Source organism: Ixodes scapularis, unplaced genomic scaffold (genome assembly GCF_016920785.2).
Source record: "Ixodes scapularis isolate PalLabHiFi unplaced genomic scaffold, ASM1692078v2 PGA_scaffold3__209_contigs__length_174095766, whole genome shotgun sequence".
Classification (NCBI taxonomy): domain Eukaryota; kingdom Metazoa; phylum Arthropoda; class Arachnida; order Ixodida; family Ixodidae; genus Ixodes; species Ixodes scapularis.
This window is the reverse complement of record NW_024609868.1, coordinates 11,930,383-11,943,151: the sequence shown is the minus strand read 5'-3', so window position 1 is coordinate 11,943,151 and position 12,769 is coordinate 11,930,383.

The window sequence follows — 12,769 nt, the reverse complement described above, 5'->3', positions numbered from 1 at the left end:
ATAACAGATTGGCCCACTAAGAGTCACATTCTTTGTTGCCGAGAGCTGAATTATCTTTGTCCTGAGAAATGAAGTATCACAGCGAAGAAGTGTCATTCTCCGCACTGAAACTAAACACACGGTGGTATGGAGCAAGAGGCGCATTAGAACAGCTTTTACCCTCTTTGTACTCCATATATATATATAAAAAAGATAATATTTAAGTTTTAAAAATGTGTTAAACATAGTTGAGTTCTGAAAGCCTTGGCCTATCCTGGAGAACCCAGGTCTGGGAAGCATTCTGCTGTAGCTATGGAGTCGTGAAAACTATTGGAACTGGTCAGGTGAGGCCTGGATTACTGCATTGCCTCGTGACCAGACTGCTCGAAACTGTGCTGATCCTAGGATCTACCTATCCAGTTCGGTGAAGAGCTCCCTGGCGTCAGTGTGTCCTCACATGATCTACTGTAAGGGGCCGTCGCCTCGGGCCTCTCCTGTGTTCTAAAGAATTCAGTATTGCGATCCAGGTGTTTTACACGCCTGTATACAAATATCTCGTTAAAGGGAAACCAAAGCGGTTGCGTATACGAGAAGCAAACATCCTAAATCGTTTTCCTTTGGCCTCCATTAAGGATCGCGAATATCAGGATTACATTTCAAAGTAATGCGCGAAGATAGCCTCAGCAAAACTTTTAAAATAGTGCTGAGGCCCCTCCGACCCGGCGCGTTTGGTAGGAGGAGACAATTGTGACCTATAATACAGAGTTCTACACATTTCCGTGTCTTCAGCACGTGTGAGCCGAGCAATCAGAAACACTGTTCGCGTTCCCTCACAAGCGGCCCGCGGAAGGCAGTTCAAGCATCTGGGTGTGACGTCGCACCCAGGCGTTAATGTTTTTTAGTTTTTCTCGCGTCTATGGATACGTTCAAGCCAAATGCTCATGGTATCCAAAATTTCAGGATAAATATACTCTAGAATAGACCTCTAGCTCGTCCTTTTAAAGAACCCTTTCAGCTTCTTTTTAAATGTCTTGGCAGAGCAGTGCTCTCACATTTGTCGCCATTATTTCTTCTCACGAATAAGGCCAAAACCAACTACATTTATTAGCTTGACTATGGGAAGAAAGGTCAATATCAAGTAACTATATATATCCTTTCATGTCTCACTGCTGAGTTATGCAAATGTGAGTTTAACGTCCTGGTTAAATTACGTAACGTTCCTAACACCGAAAGTAGACAAAAACAAGACTTTACCCCAAGACGCTTTGCAAGCAAAAGAAACGGGAAATTCAATTGCGAGGCACAAAAAGGAAAAAATGTTTTAACTACGGACGACAGAAGGTTAAGTACACGTTATGAGACGCCCACCGAAGTCCGTCGCTGTTCCACCAGGAAGAAATACGCGAGAGAGCAATCGCCCTTCACCCCTGCTCCTGCCGCGTGGAACTCCGACGCGATGAAACATTTCGACCTTACTGAGTTGCATGCCATCCTCAATCACAGCCTCAAGCAGCCTAAAGAAACGTTGGTCTCCGGAAGGCCGAGAACTTCGAAAGGAAGTTATCTCCACCCTTGGTTGAGTCACTTCTCTCGAGCGGGAAAGTGTGATTTTCTCTCCCTAGAGAAAGACATGACCGTGACTCTCGATTGATGTCGCTGTGTAGCTATGTTAATTGAATCGCTCGTATTCATATCCATCGTAACGGAGTAGCTCTCTATAAGGGCCACCATAATTTGCGCACAAGGCCTTACGCCCCATTAAGCCGTCAATGACGCCCACTGCAATTCCCCAGAGAAGAAAGTGCGGAAAAGAGAACCGCTTCTTCGGTACTGTAATTTACACCCGTTGCTGCTCACGAAGTAAACGAAATTGTTCCGCGTAATATCTTAATTTGCTGAAGTGGATTTCGGAAAAACACTCGCGAATGCATAATGCATGCCCGCTCAAGATGAGGACCTTGTTCAAACGAAGCTGCTACTTAATATCAAGACTAAATTATAAGCCAGTTCGCATAAATTATCCTGGGCCACTTGTTCACCAAGACGCAATATTCAAAAATGATATTTTAGCTTTCCTACCTTGAACTACTCTCCCCTTCCGTGACTAAGCGAGCGGCAGAGCTTAGGTTCCCTCACTGTTGCAGTTCGTCAGTCTGAAAGTATTTAAAATATTTTCTTATCTTCCTTACACTTTAGCACATACTGATACCCAAGGGCAATGCAGTGGGCCCTGACAAAATAAATTATTGTATCCATGGCAACATTTTTCGTAACTGTCCCGTTCTGAAGAAACCCTGTGTCGTCACGCGGCGCTGTCCTGCGAGTTGCTGACGACCCCGCAAACGTCCCACAAGCTATGTGCGCGCTTCGCTTGATATACCGTGTAATATTTTTTTTTTATTTGAAACAGGTTTGTTTTTAATGTGTCTTTACAGCTACATGAACGCCGTATTAACAATATGTTTCTTGAGCTCGGCGGACTTTCGAAGGGCGAACGACCGTCGCAGGCTTGTGAGTAATGAAGTAAAAATTGTTAATTAAGTTTTTAATTATTGAAGATAGATATATGGTTCCAACTCGAAACTTGCTAAGCGTCATCCAAAACCACTAGCTCATAATCTTTATTAATAGCTTGAGCGCATGGGAAGCGTAGTAGTGCGCTAAAGGTATGACTCGTGCAACAGGTTCAAGGCTAGGGCTATGATAAGAGACGGAAAAAAAGCGCGGGCGCGTTATTGCGCCGGTAACCTCGCCTGTGCTGCACACCAGTGGTCACTCTAGCGCACTACTGCGCTTCTCACGCGGTCTAAGTGTTTCTAAAATTTACTATTTAGTGGTTTCAAAATGACACTCAGTAAAATTCTAATGATAATCATGTTTATTTTTAATAATTAAGAAGTTAATTAACAACTTTGAGTTAATTACTCACCCAACTGTGACGGTTGTTCGCCCCTCGAAAGTTTGCCAAGCTCAAGAAACATATAGTGAAGACGGCATTCACGTAGCAGTAAAGGCACCTTCCTTTAAAAACCTGTTTCGAATAAAAAATATCACCCGGGTATATTTACCCTTCACCAGCACTAAAAGAAAGGGGGTAGATTTGTATGCCAAAACAAGGAAGGACATTTTGTTCCTTCCAGGATATGGGTTATACTTTACATTAGCTCTGGGTACACAACGTGTAATCGGAAGCAAAATTGCACGACCAGGGTCAAAACCCACGCCGGATAAGCTCTGGATTACTTTCCGACATCAGAATCATTAAAGCCGCTGTTTACTTTAGTACTTCAATTGTGTCTAACGCATCGGGGATTGATGAAACTTTTGCCTCGTGAATAGTTACACCAGAAGGTCATGAAATATCTCGACTCCAACGAAACACCAAAACTTCAGAACCCGCAGACGCTATCCAGGGAAATCATCTTGTAAATCACGCGGCAAAAAATACACAACTAAATATATTTCTCTAACGTGAACATTGCCTCAGAACGACCGGAACTGGCATAAACCCTGCGCTCGATACATGAGTGACTCATTAAACTCACAGAATGGTTCCAACGTTCCAAACCGCCTCACGCTCCTCATAAGCGTAAAGATAAAGATGCACGCGAAAAATAAAAAAGCAAAAGAAACCTTCTTTGCCAACTTTTTTACGAATCTCAATGGGCAACATGACCCGTTGAGTTTTGCTAAGGCAAACTTTCTCGCGGCGCTCTCTTTGCATGCCTCTTATACGCACTCGCCGCAGTTCATGCGGCGGTTGAGTAATGTGCGGAAGCCGACTCGCTAAACATGGGGGCAACCGAATAAATCCATCCAGAGGCTCTTTTAACCTACACCGACCGCATGCTGCGAAGAGTTGTGGAGACGGCTCCAAAAAAGCCAAAACAAAGTGCTGACCTGTTTCGAAAATCTCCGTCCACACCAGCCGCGGCGTTTCCGCCGTGAAGAATCGTGGTTCGGATGGCTTCGAACGTCGTCAGAACCGCCATACATGCACACACACACATACAAACACGAAATCTTGAATTAAAAAGATAGACAAAAAATACCGAGAAAACGGTGGAAAAGAAAACTGCGCGAGTTAGCAGGGTCCTCGACGGAACTAGGTAAACCAGTTTGCGAACCTGCCACGACTGACAGCGGAGGCTTTTGCTTGGAGTGAAAAACGACGTGGCATTTGAGCATACACGAAGGTGCTCCGTGACACGTATTTTTTGTGTGTATGTGTGTTGTGGTTGATGATGATGATGGTCAGCACGCAAACCGATATCTGGAACGCTGGCGTCATTCGGCACAGATGATTTTTTTTCTAAAAAAGAAATGCGAAACGAGTGAAGGACAGACACAACTTGTATCTGCAAAATGGCGTTCCGTGCTGTCCGCTCGAATTGACTTACGAAGGCCGTTCGAGCAGAATGTAGCGTTTGCTCCTCATCAACAGCGATAAGTACCCGGCGTGCGATCGGACTGGGATTCGGTTCTGACGTTCTCACGCTACGTCGCTCGAGCCGAATGCCCTTGTCTTCGATGTATCTGTGAAGAGCCCTTCGGGACGCGCTTTACTATATGTTTATTTTTTTGTTTTATAACGATATCTTCTTTTCTCGGAACTTGATATTTCAGTGATCTACATGAACCAAACTATGTTTACTCATATAAAAAGCTTTAGGCTCAGTCTTTTTTAAAGAAACATACCAAGTCCGCCTACTGAAATGTGAGAGATCGCCTTATGAGACCTCTTGCATAATAGTCTAGGTCCGCGAACAATCACTTTCATCATCACGTGAGCGTCCTTATGTTAACATACACCTACAACTGCCTTGTAGGTTCATATCCGCGACGCGAGATATCGGTTATCATATATTCCTCCAGCTAACGAAATATACTCCATACAAAAGTAAAGCAAAAAAAAAGTAAAAGAGAAGACGTTAAAAGAAACTGCTTAGGTGTAACCAATCCGAAAGGCATTCGCTACACACAGCGCATTCCTACAAGCAGTGCCCACCCCGTCTTTCTTTTTCACACTGCGCTCCCCGGCCGTGACATCACGCTCCCACACTGCGCAGCCGCGCCCCCCCCCCCCCTGCCCCCCCCCGCCCCCCCCCCCCCCCCCCCCGGCTCCGCGGCTTCCGGGACCATTCTTATGCGTTGCTTTGTTTTTCTTTGTGTTTTATTTGTTTCTGAGGCATGTCCGCTTTGTCCTTGAGTGGCTCCGGCGGCTTGCGTGACGAAGCATCTGATATGACGAGTCACAGCCAATGGGCCAATGAGACTTTGTTCGTTGCAGTGATTTCCCTACACGCCCCCTGAAGGGGGGGGGGGTACACCGCCCCCCCCCCTTTTGTTTTTCTGAAGGCACCCCCTTAATTGGCAACCACCCCTCTATTTTCAATGCCGCTTCCTGCCGCGCCCCGCCCTAAACATTTAGACACCCCCCTAATTTCAGTTTATGGGGAAACCCCTGATTCCTTGTTCCGCTGCTGCAGACTACATACAGGCTTCGCTCCATGGGACAGGGGAATTTAGGTGCCGTCTTCTGCGGCTTCAAGACCTGATAACGCTGTTTCGCTACATTAGACAGTACTGCTCTAGAACTTAAAAAAAAAAAAAAAAAGTTGTTTCTTGCAGGCAAAAAAATACGTTGGATCAATCGTCGGGTGATGCTTCAATTCTCACGCTGTATTAATGATACAATAAATCTGCAGTATAATCCATGCCCAAATTCCACAACCAGGGTAACATTACAGGCCAAAACGACAGAGAAAGAAATTCGTTCCGGCCACAATCGCATTCAATTGCCCGACCGTTTGTCAGAGGCAAGAGACAAGTTTCAAAATAAGAATTAGCGAGGAACAAACGCACACACAAGATTTTGGTAACGTAGCCGCTTCAGAGACATCGAACTAACCTTCCTCCTGTCCACCGACGAAACGAAAGTTTCGGAAATGTCCGGGACACTGGAGCTTAGTTCCTGTGGCAATCGCAAAAAGGAAAAACAGAAAATATATATATATTTTTTTAACTTGTCTCGTAATGTGATTCCATTTCCGTTCTCTTCGATGCGGTGGCCTCCTACATTTCACTGACCTGACCCTTCCAACACAGATTGCAAAAAAAAAGTATAGATGGATTGGCGAGTGGGAGGGAATGCTGTGATAGCGCCGGGAGACATCTATAATTGAGGAACAGCGGAATCTTGCGCCAATGGTTGTTGTACTTAAACACGGTCGCTCCCGGGAGCATTTACGATCATTTCTCAGCAGTAGCCGCCAACCGAGCAACGCCGAGACATCAAAACCGGCTCATGAGGCAGATTGTCTATGTCGAAACGAGGGTCGTTACTTCTACACCAAAGCATTGCGGTTCTTTCCGCTACATTTCGTGCTGTATATGGGTAAATGGACGAGGGCAGGAAATCTGGAATCCAATTTCAAGCTTCGTAATAACATGTTTCGCTTAATATTCGCGATGCAGATTCAGAAGTATAGGCTGTCCCAAGCGGACCTCCTACTGTGAAACGCCTGCACCTATAAAACATCAAACGTTCGCCTAATGCTCACTTAGCTGGTCAGTTTTATAGTGTAAAATTTTAAGGCACAGTTCTCTTCGTGTAAAAACATTTGAACAAAGGACGCGTCAAAGTCAAGGTTGGGCGGGTTCGCAGAATACCGAGTTAACGACGCTATTAACTTGTGCCGCCACCTCCCTATAACCGTGGCGAGCAGACACCAGAGTGCATCGTTTGCTCGTTGCGTCTAACGGAAGATGGCGCCACAAGTAAATAGCGTCGCTAACTTTGTCGTCTGCGATAGCGCCCCACCTTGACTTCGCCAAGTGTTTTCCCTTTCACTTCTCTTTTTTGGAAAAAATAAGTGCGCTTTGAACTTTCACACGGTAAGACTGCCATGTTCGGTGCACATTCGGTGGAAGTTCGAGCTTTCTATGTGCAGTCGCCAATTTTGCCAGCTTATTTTACAGCGGAGGGTCCGCTTGGTACATTCTGGTATACCTTAAACTCTGCCGTCGCCAATAAAAACAAATCCCTGGGATAAGTTTATTATTTTGAATTGCGATTGATAATCATCACTTGGCATGGCGTCCAACGGATTGCTATGCGGAGAGCAAGTCATCTGCTTCCTGCGCAGGAATTGCGGTGACGTCAGGACGACGGCGAGCTCTGATTGACTTTGAAGTAAAGGATAGTGGGCAGACCTGAATGCTAGATGCCTCGAGGACTATCCACTATTTATTTTTTCAATCAGCCAATAAGAGCTTGGTGTTCTGACATCTTCGCAACCCCTGTGCAATGAGCAGACGACTTGCGTGCCGTATACTAACGACAACTTAAGAAACACAGGGCGTGGCTACTCTCGAGCATCTTCTTATCGCTCCGCAGACACTCAGATTGCGGCATTAGCCAATAAGAAGGCCATGGAACTAATCACGAAGGAAGAGACGTGAAGGTAATAAGCCCCGCACCGCACTTCTTAAGCTGTCGGCGACTATAGTCACTTTTTGCGTTATTTATATTAAAGCGTGAAATGCCTTTTAACGCGACCCCCCAATCCCAAAATGTTGCCCTTCCGTCAGTCCGTCCGTCCGTCCGTCAGTACGTTTTCCGCTAAATTTAGCGAAAAAAGTGGTATCACGTGACCTATACATTTGGGGTAACATTGACGGCACGTGATCTCTATGTCAACTCATTTTCCTCGTTAAATTTACCGGGACAATTAAGGTACTGTGGCCAAGACACAAATTCGGTTTTCCCGCTAAATTTAGCGGGAAGATATACGTCACGGGACGCATTAATTTCTTTACCGATTCCCTAATATGCATTTTGTGCATTATATATACTCTGAAAGAAAAGGTCGCAGCCAATTTTTTATGTGTTTAATTCTTACCAAGTCTTCGGGGTTTTAAAAAAAGCACTCCTCTATACCTCTATCCAGCTCACACGTCCCACCTACTTATTTATTCAATTTTTCGGTGATTTCTTCTATACATTATTTAAATATTATGAGCATTCCTATAGTGTTATAAAATGATTATTGTTTGGCAATTAATCTAGAGTAATTCACAGTTGGGAAAGCGTTGGCAAGATTTTAAGGTACTCCTTTTTTGTTGTTTTTCTGAAGAATAAACATTTCATAGATAGAATTATTGCTTAATTTCCGTGCATGCTATGAGACCGCCGCTATTACAACACTTGAGAATACTACGGCTTTTATTATTCTAATGGAAAGAAATTTAAGATGTCGCAAATGGGGTCCATAGAAGTGAATGCGAAAGAATAAGTCGGGTCTAGAAATGAGAAGTGTACGTTCTTGAGGTTTTAACTAGTGTTCATTAATAATGCCTTTTTTGCGTTTTTAACTCTTCCGGAGAGCATTACAAATGCTGTATTTGTCCGTCTGAAATTAATTTTTTGTTTACGACTTTTGCCGACAAAAGCCCAACGAGAGCGCAAGAGGGGATCATCCTAGAATGTTCGGAATCTAAAAGACCATTAGTAGTTCCGAAACTTCTCTCCGAGTAATGAATCATTGCCAGGAAACAGTGGGGAAAAAAAAAACGCAAACTTTGTTGCGAAGAGCAAGGACAATTGCCTTTCCCTCAAAGAAATGTAACTAATATCCCATTCACATTTTTTCCCTGGAAATATATATCGAGCGGATTATATTTCAATGTAGTATTTTGTACCAATGTATTTGTTTACGAACTTATATGCTTTGATATGGCGCTCAGTGTATGCTTGCGAGATGCAAAACCTCAGCGGCGCAATTCTCCTCGATCGTTTCCAAGGACGCATTCGCTTGATGGTACGGCATGATTCAAGGGATATCGGTGCACGGAAGGGTATCATTCGGAGTCTTTCACGCTCACCGAGCATAGAGCAGATTAATCATTGCGCAAAGCTGTGATTTCACGTCCCCATATCGGTAGGTGTCACGGTCTAAACCGCACTTTGGCAATAATGATGAGGTGGTTAATGCGTAAAAATTGATCATAGAAGCGCTGCTCATCAGCTGCTCTCTAGTTCTTCGTGAAACTCTGGACTCGATCGAAGCATTTGACATTTTTAGAACAAAAAAACGATGAAAATATTTTCTTTAGCCGATGTTCTCCAGTTTATTTATAGACCCACACGCGGCCCTGACGTCATCCAGCTACGTTGGCGCTGTTGACGGCACTGCGCATGCGCAAACGCTTCACTTCACGCGAATTCGGTATCTGTGCATGCCCAGTGCCCACACCTGATGTGGGCAAACGCGGCCTTGTTTGTAAACAGAGTGTTGGTCTATAGTCGTTTAAAGAATAAAAGATTCAAATTCTGGTTCCTTTAAAATTAAAAGATATAATTCTGGTGTGTACTTCCTAATTATAAAACAAGCCGCCAATTTCCCCAGAGGGAACGCACTTAGTTCGTCCGTAGATTAGCAGGATTTGTTACACAATGCTAAAGCGGGTCTTGACGCACGGTGATGTCACATGACAAATACCTACGACTCCCCTGATTTTTAAGCAATGTCTGAGCTAACAGTAAAATACCGCCAAGCGACTATCGTCTTCTGATTGAAATGAGCTTCTTTTGTGCAACCCAGCGGATATTAGACCGTTATCTTGACAAACTAAACGACGTCAGCTCGAAAAAAAAAAAAAAAGAGTATCTAAATTTTACGACATCGAATAGCGTCTGTCAATGGGACATTGAACAATCTTCGTTCAAAATAAACCCGAAACGATTCCCATCAAGTAACCCCTTTCAAGCAACTCCATCGTGCCTCCCATCACGGTCCAGGCACACTGGCACCCACATCGGGGCAAAACGTTTCCTGGTAGCACTCTTCCAGCAACAAAACACACCTCCTGCGCACACTTTTGATGCCTACTTACGCTTACATAAAAAAAAAAAAATCACGTAGTTTCGAACCGGAAGACGCGTTCCCGACGGAAAGAGGCGCGCGAACCGCTCATCATAGCTGTCAGGCGTCCAAGAACCGACCATCGTGGTCACCGCTTCACCGTAAGTAGGACAGCTGAAGCCGACGGCGGGGGACACAGTCCACGAGAGGGGCGAGACCTTGACAGGGAGAGTGGTAAATGTATCGCTGAGAAAAAGAAGGGTCCAGCAACATCGTCTGTCTCGGTGTCGCGCGAATGCCACCGGGGCACGGTATCCCGCGCGTACAAGCCGCTGTCCTTGCCCTCCAGAACGAGCAAGACAGATGCCTTCGCGCACCCGCTGCGCGGCTACTTAACCGGGTCCGCTTCGTGTCCAACTGGAGGGATTCCATCCCAGTTATTCACGACCGAAGATTATCGGAGCCGAGTTTCGAGCGCATCTTCAAGGTTGGAGTGGATCGAGAACCTGTCTTCGTGTGGTGGAAGGGGAAGGGGGGTGGCCCAGTGCGAAGCGTGTGGAGTACATGAGGGATGGCCGCCCAATTATCTCGGCAGTAATTTCGCCCTGAAAAGAAGCTCGCGGAACAAAGGGCTTTGCGGAGGACGTGGAGTGCACGCGGCGAAGGCGGGCGCCACTTCCATGGGGGCCCGTCATTGCGACACACATAACGCAGTAATGGTCCGGGCAAAAAGGGCGTCGCGAGGCCGCTTGGCCTCCTCCGTTGGCTGGGCCGAGGCGCGTGAGACACATGGCCCCAAGTTGTAGGTCTTCTGTTGTACCGAGAGTGAAAGCCGGTTCCAGTATTTTCGTCGCCCGCTCTCCTTTTGTTGTTGTTCTTTCAGCTTCGAGTTACAGGCGCGACTTGTCTTTCCACCCGCACCCCGCGTTCAATTTCCCGTCTGCGACCGCACGGGAGAACCTCAACGCAGACATGTCTGCAATGCTATGTATCTACGGAGAAAACATCCTTCCCTTCCTTTACTTTATTTCCTTGCAGATATGCGTTTCAGGAGACGCTGTGAAATGGAAAGTTGTGTTATACTGTATTCCTCGCTATAATGGCCAACGGGACGACCGCATGTAAAAGTAAACGAAAATAACAAAATCAATGCCATGCAATTAAGATTAAAAGTGGAAGTTGAAGCTGCATATGCATAAACTAAAAGAGCGGTGGCACAAACGTTCATTGAATGTGAGGAAGTTTCTTTGAGTTTAGGCATCTTGCAGAGTCATCCTCCCAGGGGTGCATCACGACAGCTAATACCAGCGCTTTTGAATGCTTTTATGATTATTATTTGTACACAAATACACAAATAACGAGTACGTTTTGAAAACATTTTGATTTTCTTCAGGTGTAACTTTGAGAGACTAGAAGTAGAAGGAAAACACCCCAATTTTACAATTGGTTTTGTTATTTTATTACTGATACTGTACGATGTGCTAATAACAATGAACTTTGGTATATCATTATTTTTACTCTCCTTTAACTCTGCGAACAATATAACGTGCTGGTAAAACGAATTATGGAGTTGCAACTATAGCCGAATGTACATTTGTGTACATATAAAGTAGTCACGTCACCACTCTATGCCCCCGAATTTCTTTTATTGAATTTTATGTTCAAGCCTTTACAAAGATGCAACCTTATATATAATAATGAAGCGCTCACTTTTGCATTTTATAGTATAATATTAATCAACCTCAGATTGCAACATTTCCACGATTAAGCAAATAAAAGTTAAAGCATTCGGGCTCCTCGTTAGTTTAGCCCAATGTTGCAGTACTGAAAACTTCTTCCAAATTGTGAGCTAAAAAATGTTTTTCATGCAAGGCTCGTCGAAATATCAGGTGCTGGAGAAAATCAGCCATCTGAGTTAAGTCCTCATTTCGAAGTACTTTTGTTCACGTCTCGCCAATTGAAAAGCACAGCGAAAGAGCTCAAGCACACACCTGGTCCAACACCACCTAGATAGGCAGAAGGCCTCCACACCGTCATCACAGTCAGATCGATCGAGGCCTGTGATTGGGCACGAGTGCTGCGTCAGTGTTCGGCGGGGGCTCGTGTTCAATCAGCGCGTCGAAGGTCGGACTCGGGCCCAATAGCCGAGATATCGCGATCCGACTGTGAACACGTTTCATGAAGGGAGACGAGGCGATGCAGAGGCTTTGATTATTGTAGGTGGTGTAGTCTAATCTCGCTTCCGCCCCCCACCTTTGCTACCGCACAATAAAGCCCGTCTACTACGGTTCACTTCACCATGGCAAGAAGGGTCTTCAGTGTAGAGGAGCGCGCGAACGCCGCGTCTGGAATCAGCAACGGAAGTCGCCATCTTTAAAAAATACGCCCACACAGGTTTGTATTTTTACGTGCCTAGCCAGCGTCAGCGTCGACGCGTGTCGCTCGAGGTCACCCACAACAATGCGACGCGCGGTCGACGCCGAAATCTGAACGGGACAGATATAGGTACGGAGCACCGCGCCTGGAGCGAGGTGACGCTGACGTGGACGAAGCGCGTCAAAAACTTAATGTGTGGTTGGGCCTCAATATGAACGCCACAACGCTCCAAAGTCGGACGCGCTGTTGTGTAGATCGACGCTGGAAACGGAGAGCGGTCGCATGGCGAACCCCTGGCGGTTCCGACAAGACTTGGAGCACACTTGATCCTGACATTATATTAAACTTCCCAGAGCGAAGCGAGGGGTTTTCGCTTGCCGCGCTGTCTGCATGGCAGCCTAGCTTGGAGCCGAAGGTAACGTTGGCGCGCTGGTAGCAGACGACATTCGGAAGATGGCGCGGCTGTAGCTGGCTTCAGACGCTGCGTTCGCGTGCGCGTCTATTGACATTCGGTGGCCATAGCGTAGCACACATACCAACCTTACTAA